The following is a 10,873-nucleotide window of genomic DNA, read 5'->3' as shown; positions in this document are numbered from 1 at the left end:
CTATATCGAACCCCAGGGGTCGACTTTGACCTGAAGTGGGTCCATGTCAATGACAATAAAAATTGGGGGTGTATGAGATTTAAATGGGGTCCATAGATAGAGATGGATCCATTTAGGCAAGCAGTCACCAAAATTTAATCCTCCCGTAAATGTATTTCAAAGACAATTAATTAAACACTGATAGTACCTACGAGTATGTAGGTACTTACGTAATACTTTCTTGATGGTGTATATATATACAGAGATGTGCAAAATGTGTACCCAAAACCATTTGAAATGCAAAATGGAAATGGGTCAAAACTTTTCCATTTGAAAATGCAAAATGGTTTTTAGAAAAGCATTTCAAATGCAAAATGCAAAATACCTATTTTCAAAATGCAAAATGGTGTCTCAGGTCAAACAACAAAAAATAAGTTCAGTTTTTTTAAACAATTTTGTCATTTAATAATGAACATCAATGTAGAACAAACATATTACATGATGGTAAATCAAAAAACACCACGACTACAGATTATGAAACCACAAAAAAATTGCGCGGGACTAATGTTGCCAACGTTAAAACATAGAAACTGCTATCTAACATTTAATATTACAGCGTCATGGCCCCATGTTCAGTATTTGAATCAGTATTTTTTAATGGTATCACTCAATTGCCAGGGCTCCTACCAGGGAGCAACTTGACAAATGTAAATTATCTCTCATAGCGAGGTTGAGGACCGACTGATATTTGGGGCTTATGAAAAAAATATGAGTGAAGATAGTGGGAAGAATGTTGCAAAAAAGCATTTAAAATGGAAAATGCATTGAGAAAAGCATTTAAAATGCAAAATGGTTTTTAGAAAAGCATTTAAAATTCAAAATGGAAAATACCCATTTTGCATTTCCATTTGAGATGGATTTATTTGAAATAAAGCACATCTCTGTATATATATCATCAAGAAAGTATTATAGCTTCAAATCCGGGAACCGTTTCTTCGGACATCTCATCGGCACTGCAATATCGGGACAACCCAAAAAGAATTCGGTTCAAGTTGTATCGAACTTCCATTCTTTTTAGAGACGTTTTGTTATAGTTGGTCCACAGCTCCGACGTTTATAAGCTGGTGCAGTATGTGTTAAAAGGTTGTCTTTTCTTCTGAGCTACAATTATATTATTATATTTGCCACAATGCACAGTGATTTTCTCTGTTGCCCAATATCCGAATCATCATGGAGCACCATAGAATGTGGAGCACCGATGTTATGAGCGCCATTGTCCTGAGTACTTGACCTCGGATTTTTTTTATTTTCAAATAATTTTTTTTCATACTTGATCATTTTTTTTATTTTGATGAATTTTATATATAATTGACCATCACAAGTCACAACACGGACATGTGCATAGCTAGCACGGTGGTCGAAACATTCTCAATGTCTCCTCTTGGGCTAAGAATAACCTCGTCGAATTTAATGTTTCAAAGACCTAATCATGTCTAATTACATCTAAAAGGGATTGAAATGACAATCTAGTCTCATTGAGCGGAAGCAATCTCCCCTACATGCCTTCCATTGATTTGCTTGGTGTAACTTTAAAACGCAACCATGCAACGTAGATATAAGAGGTGTTCCACCATTACATTCTGAAAAAACAAAGTTTTATAGATTGGGACCAAAACCGACGTTAAACAGCATTCAAGCTCGCGATGAATTCCTAAACAAAATAAAGAATTACAAGAAATCTACTACGATCAACATTAATAAACTAACTACAGTTGGTTGACCTTGGGCTATCGCAAGAAAACAGACGCATTTATGTATCCGAACATTTAACACCAAAAGGAAAATTTCTATTATCTCAAACAAAAAAATTACAAGAGATAATAAATTCAAACATTCTTGGTCGAATTCAGGACGTATTTTACTGAGACAAACTGATACCTCCAAAATTATTACAATTACCAATGTCCTGGATCTCGATCGAGTAAAACGTCAATTAATATGACTAATGATATAAGTGATTTCATCGCGTGCTTCATCACTAGATTCAACACAACATCGCCAGTTTCATCAATGATTATTACATCGCATGTTTCATCTTAAGTTTCATTGCATGCTTCATCACTGATTTCTTCACAGGTTTCATCGCTGAATTCATCACTGGATTAATAATAATAATATTAATATATTTTTTAAATTTACAATATTTGATATTACGCACTAAACAACACAAATAAAGGTCGTGATTAGTTTCTTAGAACAGGCACTGCCTATTTAGAAACTAATAGCCCAGCTACACTACTCGCGAAGTTGAACGAAGTTGACCGAATACGATAGTGTGGGCACGAACTTCGCTTCGCTTCGGGCGACTTCGCTTCGCTTCGCCCGACTTCCGATTGTTGTCGGTAAATGCGCGCGAGTCAAAGGACTCGAAGCGTCACGGCATAAATAAACCAATCACTGACTGGTTGGACTGAGTTACTCGCGAAGTTGCACGAGTGTGTGGGCACGCACTTCGAACTTCGGCTAACTTCGTCGAGGACTTCGTCGAAGCGTCGAAGCGAGTAGTGTAGTGGCCGCTTAATGTTGATTGCTTTGTTAAGGCGGTGCCATACGTAGTAATGCAAAATCATGTGTTTTTGGTTTGAAAATTTGGTCGCCTAGAAATATTTCAGATGCTTTAATTAAATACTGCGAGTAGAAATACATCTTGGCCTTTGAAATAATCGAGTATTTTTTAGATGAGTCTTTTTATAAGCCCAGAAAAAATAATGTACAAGGCCTATGAAAACTGCTTTAAAGTTTAAAATCTCCTTCTTACGAACCCATTTTCGGTTATGATTTAATTGTATAATGTGGCAAATTAAGTTATTTATAAAATGATCGAAAAAAAAATATTTATGCCTGAACATCCACAAAATAAAATAAAAGGCACTTTTTGGCCATGTTTTTTTCTTGCATAAATCAAAACAGGCGGATGGTGTTAAGCGGGAATTTAAACCTTATCGCCATCTACGTAAGGGTTGTTATTGATAGCGGCTCAATTTAAAATATTACACGACGTAGTATGCACTAATGCCTTAACTGGGCCATAATTTATTCACGCCGGTATTGCAGCTTTTCCTCACCGTACATTTTACTTGTAAATATCATTGTACATATATCCAATAATATACATGTATCATTATTTGGCCTAATATGTAACTAATAAATAAATAAAAATTCCATTACATAAAATATATATAACAGGTTTGAATGATATTAATATTTATAAAAAAAATATACATAAGTGAACAGCTCAGACACGGGGGTTCCATCAAAGCCAGAGTCAAGCTAATCTCTCAGAAGCTGGGCGTAGGTACTGCACAGAGCACGCAAATACTTTAGTAGTACACAATTGCAGACCCTGTACAAATTGCAAGTGCGTCCCACTGTGTACGTCCCATTTGGCAGCCACCTCTGGTCCGAAACGGGCGGTCCGTTTGACATATTCCCCTATCAAAGAGAGATGAGCCCGAGTTGCCAGTGTACCTATATTGATTCTGATATTTGTTTAAATTTTATGTGACACCTCACAATAGCGTCCCTGTCTGTACAGTATAAATACAGGGAAGCTTTATTGCGTTGTCAACATCGGTCTGGATATCAATCATTCTCGTACTAACCGTGCTCGGAAAATTGTTATAAAATTATCGGTAGTTACGCCTGTCGCCTATGTGCCTCCTGATAGGTAAGCACTAAGCAGCTAACAAATTATTATAAGTAATACCTAATTAGTCGCCTGAAATATCAAAACAAATTGAAAATATCTCCTTAGTAAAAATAAATGCCGCCGACGGGACTCTGGAGACAATTTTATTTTCATTTGTTATCCTTTATGGTATGCATAAAAACTCTGTCTTATACACATTAGTTTATCATTAAAAATTAACTAAGCGGCTACTTTTTGGTACCAATGTACTAAAACATTGAAATCAATTATATGTATAATGTATATTATGCCTCGTCGCATGTAGCGTATTTTATCATTTGTGCCTCATCTGTTTATCGGCAGGATGGCTTATAAAGTTGTGACAAAGTCGAGTCTCCGGGACACCTGGCCACCTGGGTACAGTACCGAAGGAGCGTGGCTCCGCCTAAATCCTCAGGATTACTTGGTCCAATCTTCCTCGCTGAATGGAATCCTGTACTGTCTATAGTGTCTATAGGCTGCGCACAAAGCCGGTAATGACGAGCTCTTTCATCGTCCCTCGCCTGTGAAATCCCAAATCAAAGGATGATCGATGTTTCTCATTGTGATTTGCGTCAACATCCAATCATTCCGTGACGTCACTTCCCTCTGGAAACGGAAACCAGAAAATAAAACGTTGCAAGAAAGTATAATATATTACATGTACATGTCGGATGTGTGGAATCATTGCCATGTTTATTTTCTGGTTTAAAAAAAGATGGCGGTGTTAGAGTTGACAGAACATCAAAGATTGTCTATGCGACAGATTTCATCACGATAGTCCCCCCTATAGTCAACCAAGGGCGTGTATAAGGGCATTTGCCATGATAATATATCATGACGAAATGCAAAAATATTCGAATCATGATAACATATTTGTAATACTAAAAGTTTATCAGGAAATTAAGGGCCTGCAAATCCCGATTTTAACCGGATATTTCAACAATTTTAAGTGATTCTTAATACATTTTCAATGTCATGTTGCTCCGTGCAAACGTCTTTACAGGTAGGAACTAATGTTTTATTATTTACGTACAGGGCCGGCCTGTCCAGGCGCAATTGGAGCAGTTCGCTCCGGGCGCCGGCTTGTCTAGGAGCCAAGGTGCTGATAACACCTAATACGGCGCCCTTGAGGTGTTTACTAGCGCCAAGCGATGTTTGGCTCAGGGCCGGCTCTATGTATATATTTGGTCGCATTAACCTTGACTGCCTTTCATGTTCATTTCATATAAAGTTAATTGTCAATCCACTTTAATTCACTGGTACCGATAATGTCTATGTGGAAAACGAAACCGCACTTATAAATATTAGTGAACATTGAATATTATGGGCAAGAAATCATTTGTAATTTATTAATGACTAGCTGAGGTGTACCCGGCATCGCTCGGGGACTCATAAATGGTTTGTGGTAAACTTGAATTAAGAAGATGAGTACCTCCATTTTTAATTGGCATATTTTTTATACTTGATCAATTAGATAATCAATTTAGAAATCATTTCTCCCTCTCTCTTATTTTTTTATGATGGTCGATTTCGTCAAGCGCCATTTTGGAATCAGGTATCTACATAACGACATGTAGGTATTAATACAAATAGCACTAATGCTGTGGCCTTCTCTGAAGAAACGTATTGTATGGTGGTATTTTAAGCTACTTATACATTTGCGAACCGAAGTGCGAGCCGAACCACGAATTATGGGAATGGAACGAAGAAACCGCAAACGCCGCGAAACGCCGTTTGCGGTTGCCTTATTGTTTTTTTACCGTTTTCAAGTTTAATTCGAGAATTTAAATAAAACATACACCACGTTACATTGACGTGTTCTATGGTTTCTTGATCAGGGTAAACCTATAATGAAAATTAACACATTTAAGATAGACAAACAAGTATAGGTATAAATTTGTCTATTCTTAAATTAATTCATTTTAATTATACAGGATTTTCCAATAAGAGGTGTTATTTTGAATAGCCCGCTATTTCGGTAGATGTTACTTTTGAAGCTGTCATTTGACAAGTAGAAACTACGCCATTAATAAAAATGGAACGATACAGGCTTCAACAACGCATTGAAATTATTAAAATTTACTTGAGTGAATCAAATGCAAATCATCTTGAGTGATGAGGCCCATTTCCACCTCGGTGGCTTCGTCAACAAGCAAAATTGTCGCATCTGGGGCTCGGAAAACCCAAGAGTTATTGTTGAAAAGCTTCTCTTTCCTCAACGTGTGACTGTTTGGTGCGGTTTATGGTCCGGCGGAATCATTGGACCTTACTTTTTCGAAAATGAGGCTGGAGCAACAGTTACGGTGAATGAGAGATAATTAATGAGTTTTTAAGGCCGAAATTGGATGGTATTGATCTGGACAACGTTTACTTTCAACAAGACGGCGCTACGTGCCACACAAGCAACGAAATCATTGATCTTTTACGATTGAATATCAAAATAACACCTCTTATTGGAAAAACCTGTAGGTTTTCATTATATCCTGACGAAGAAACCATTTGTTTTGAAACATGTCAATCCTTTTTGATTTGTATAGTTGTGTATAAAAAAATATTTAATTAAGATATCAAATTAAAATGACGACACAAAGTGAATTTGCAATTATTGAAGAAGTAATTTTGCAGAACTCCATTTCAACTTTAAGTTTTCTTTTACATTTTTATTTAATTATACCTATTATTGTTCATTTATTTAAAAAAAGTTTTATCGAAGGAAGCAAACACTTTGTGGCTTGACATTATTACACAAATGAAAGAATATCTTTGTTTTAAACCACTTTATTAAAGTGTTTTAAACCACTTTATTATTAATAAAGTTTAGTGGTTTAAAACAAAGATATTCTTTCATTTGTAAAAAAAGTTTGTTTATAAACAAGTTCAGCTGTGTAATTATTACGTATGACAGTAGTTTTGTCGTCTGAAGGATTTATCAAAATAAATTTGAAAAGTTCATTTGCGACTGATTGATTTTATTTTTAATTATCTAGCCAACGAAAGTCTCAAAAATCTGTGTTCCTACGGCAGTTATCATTGGAAATAGAAATACTCCTTATTTCAACGCTACATTGTGCAACAGATTGTAGGTATCAATAAGTAGACAACCAGAATATTAAAAAAAATAATGCTAACAAACTATTCTAACCCACTATCATTTAACAGTGATTTGAACAATTCTACGCTCGCTAGCTAATTTCCATATTTTAGATAATTGCCATCCTTGTCCTACCACGGACGTGAAGTTAATGACTACTAATGTGTATCATTTCTTCTAGTGTAGCATTCTGGTAACTCAAATTATATTGGAAAAAGGAAGCTAAGTAGGTACTATTTGCATGATGATATACTAAAACTATGGTGACTGTAGGTTTGATGGGTTGATACGTAGTCAGAGATGTGCTTTATTTCAAACAAATCCATTTCAAATGGAAATGCAAAATGGGTATTTTCCATTTTGCATTTTAAATGCTTTTCTAAAAACCATTTTGCATTTTAAATGCTTTTCTCAATGCATTTTACATTTTAAATGCTTTTTTGCAACATTCTTCCTACTATCTCCACTCATCTTTTTTCATAAGCCCCAAATATCAATCGGTCCTCAACCTCGCTATGAGAGATAATTTCCTTTTTTAAGTTGCTGCCTGGTAGAAGCCCTGGCAATTGAGTGATACCATTACAAAAAATACTGATTCAAATACTGAACATGGGGCCATGACGCTGTAATATTAAATGTTAGATAGCAGTTTCTATGTTTTTACGTTGGCAACATTTGTCCCGTGCAAATTTTTTGTGGTTCATAATCTGTAGTCGTGGCATTTTTGGATTTACCATCATGTAATATGTTTGTTCTACATTGAGGTCCATTATTAAATAATAAAACTGTTTAAAAATTCTATAATTATTTTAATTGTTTGACCTGAGAAACCATTTTGCATTTTCAATGCATTTTGAAAATAGGTATTTTGCATTTTGCATTTTAAATGCTTTTCTAAAAACCATTTTGCATTTTGCATTTTCAAATGGAAAAGTTTTGACCCATTTCCATTTTGCATTTTAAATGGTTTTGGGTACCCATTTTGCACATCTCTGTACGTAGTAGGTACCTACCTAAGCCGATGTCGTGATTATCGTTTCAAGAACATGCATTTATGCCAATGGCGTAGCAAATAACTCTTGAAAATGTCATCGTATTTAGAATTTCGTAGTAAGAATATTTTATAATACACCCCTGCTTCCCTTGAACATTTTTGAACAAGTTTCGAAGCTCTTGAAAAATGTTATTTTTAAATATTTAATCTATATATATTTGAATTTCTTTTTTGTTTTCATAAATGAATAAATGCACATCTATGAAACTAGCCCACTTCCCGACATCCGGTTGAGCTGAAATTCGGCATATAGACTCGTTGTCGATGACAATGAATTCAACTTCTGCTTTCAATCATGCACACACACGCGGATTATACGCATTTCCCTGAAATCGGATGACATTACAGCAGTTAATATAAGAAATAATTATCGGTATGTTTCCATGATAACTCGACACCATGACGATTCAACACACATTTAAAAAGTGATATGAAGTCATTAAAACCGATGAAACAACTAACATTTAAGCCTTACCTACACAGAGAAAACTTGCTGATGAATACTGTTAATTTATTAAAAATCTGATAAAATTATTCTTTTTCCTGTTAAAAACGGAACTACAACCCTTTGACAAATGAATTGACAGCGTTCCTAGCAAGGGATCAGTTAAAAGTGAATGATTTAGGAGGCCGGCTGAATACATATTCGACAAATATTGACATCAACATTTTTTTAATATTTTTTTTTTGAGAATGGGGCGTTTCTACGACTCGTTCTTGAGTTTAACAACTCGGCTGTGGAATGTTTTGTCGGCTTCTGTGTTTCCTCCCTCCTACAACATTGAACTCTTCAAGACTCGTGCCCACTCCTTCCTCTACTCCAAAAAACCCTCCAAACAGCATCCTCAGAGAAGACATACATAAATTAAAAACTTTTAGTGTGAATACCGCAGAAGAGTCCTTTGAGACTGCTCCTAACCGTCTGGAGCCAGTGAGACTATGGCATCCTAATTGGGGTATGTTGTGAGGCTGCAGGCAGAGGAGAGAAGAAGGATATGGGAAGAGGAAGGTTTGAAAGGTACCTGGCTATTCAAATCTGGTCACCGAACACGGCAAAAGCCATTTCAAGCAACGTTTCAATTCTGAATGGTGGTCTTGTGCGATACTGAGATTATCTTCCACTCTGGAACGTGCCGCAAATATACTGCATATTATTATTTTTAAATAAAGTAATTTGTGAATTAGCACAAGTTAATTTGTTGGTTATTTTATACCCATTCGTTGCGCCACTGGAACGTGTAGCGTGAAATGATAATTGTGATTGATGAAATTATCAATTATTCTGCCTAGAACTAAAGCACACATGTCATTAGGTTAATTACGTTGTATTAAAATCAGCATTTTCCCAATGCGTCGTTTAAACACTTTCAATCTGGTTGATATCGCACGATTAGTGTATAAAAGAGGATATTTAGCGTAGCCATTCAGTTCGACCAAGTCCTTCAACTGGGCTTCTAAATTAAATTAAATTCAATTGGGTGTTTTGGATTTTTTAGTGTTTATTAGTGTTAGTTTGTACTTAAACATGGAGATTTTAAAATCAGTGGAGTCAAAAGTTTATCCGTATCACAGCATTGAGGTTCATAATCTCGTGTTTCTTCTTTGGTCAGGTCTTATTTGTAATTTGTTTGGCAACCAAAATAATATTTTACACTTTTACACATCACGTGACATAAGCGATGAAAAATCTGTGGACATAATGCTGAATATATCGGTAAACGAATGTAATCTACAAGTTACGCGGACCTCAATTAGCGCTAGGTAAATGTTTGAAGTTAATCTCAAATTTGGTGTTTCCGTGTTTTCTACGAATATTATCAAATGCAAAAAGTAAATGAAGCCTAGCCGTATTGACTGTAAAACATTGCACAACCACTTCACCAATCAAACTAAGCGATAATTAAAACAAGGTCATTTAAGAAAGATTGACTTGAGTAAATTTGAAATTTGAGTAATCCTACATAAAATCTTCCGCTAAGCGTTTCTTTTGCATGTCTTCGAGTTCGATTAGTTTTGATTGTCAGAATAACACTCTAAAAATTAATTTACCTGTGTCATTTTCCGGTAGAATTTGTGAATAAATGTCTTTATTTTATATTTAATTAGAATACTAATTAAAATTGATGTTTTAAATTTCAGAATCTCTACAAATTCATCAGAAATTAAACGAAAAGGAAATGTTATTATTTACGCAGATAATTTGAAAGACGCTTGGAATGTTCTGAAGATCGTTAGAACGGTGTTTCCGAATGAAGATGGAACAGATTCCTTCCTCATTATAACTCCACCAAATCACGACATTTCAGAATCCGCCACCTTTCTACAAAAGGCTTGGAAACAATTGTTTTACTTCAACGTAGTAATAGCTGATATGTCGGCAGACAATTCAGCTGTACTTTTGCGCGTTGCTGTAGATAACCCATATTTTATGTCTACCGAGAAGTCGAAATCTTCTCTTCGAACGTTTTTATTTACTGAGAAAAGTTCTAAAACTAATTGGACAATATTAATTTCATACATTGATGACAGAACTAAAGACCTACATGGATTTCCGGTTAAAATTGTAATGCAAAACTTCACAGGACTGTCGGAACCTACCAAAGATGCATCGGGAAGATTAACATTTGTAGGAAGTGAAGGAGATATTGTCAATGAATACATCAAGTTCCTCAACTTTACTCCAATTTATAGTTATCCCAGAGACGGAATCATTTACGGTGGGTTCATGAACAACGGGTCCTTAACCGGCGGAATGAGAGACGTAGAAGATGGGATTGTGGAGATGTTTGGCAATCGGAGGAAGCTCAACGGGGATGTATTTAATAAATCTAAATTTCTAAGAACGGTATATCAAACTTCCCTGGTGATCGTATTACCAAAAGGCCTCCCTCGAGTCAACGTCATCGGAACTTTGTTCAGCGTTCTTGATGCAAATGTTTCAATTATGTCCTTATCATTCATCGTGTTCATAATACTATCGTGGACAACAGTCAAAATAAATCACATACAAAAATTCAAA

The sequence above is a fragment of the Hesperophylax consimilis genome, chromosome 7, assembly GCF_061612785.1.
Source record: "Hesperophylax consimilis isolate HC1 chromosome 7, BYU_Hcon_1.0, whole genome shotgun sequence".
Classification (NCBI taxonomy): Eukaryota; Metazoa; Arthropoda; class Insecta; order Trichoptera; family Limnephilidae; genus Hesperophylax; species Hesperophylax consimilis.
Note: the sequence above shows the minus strand (reverse complement) of the source record.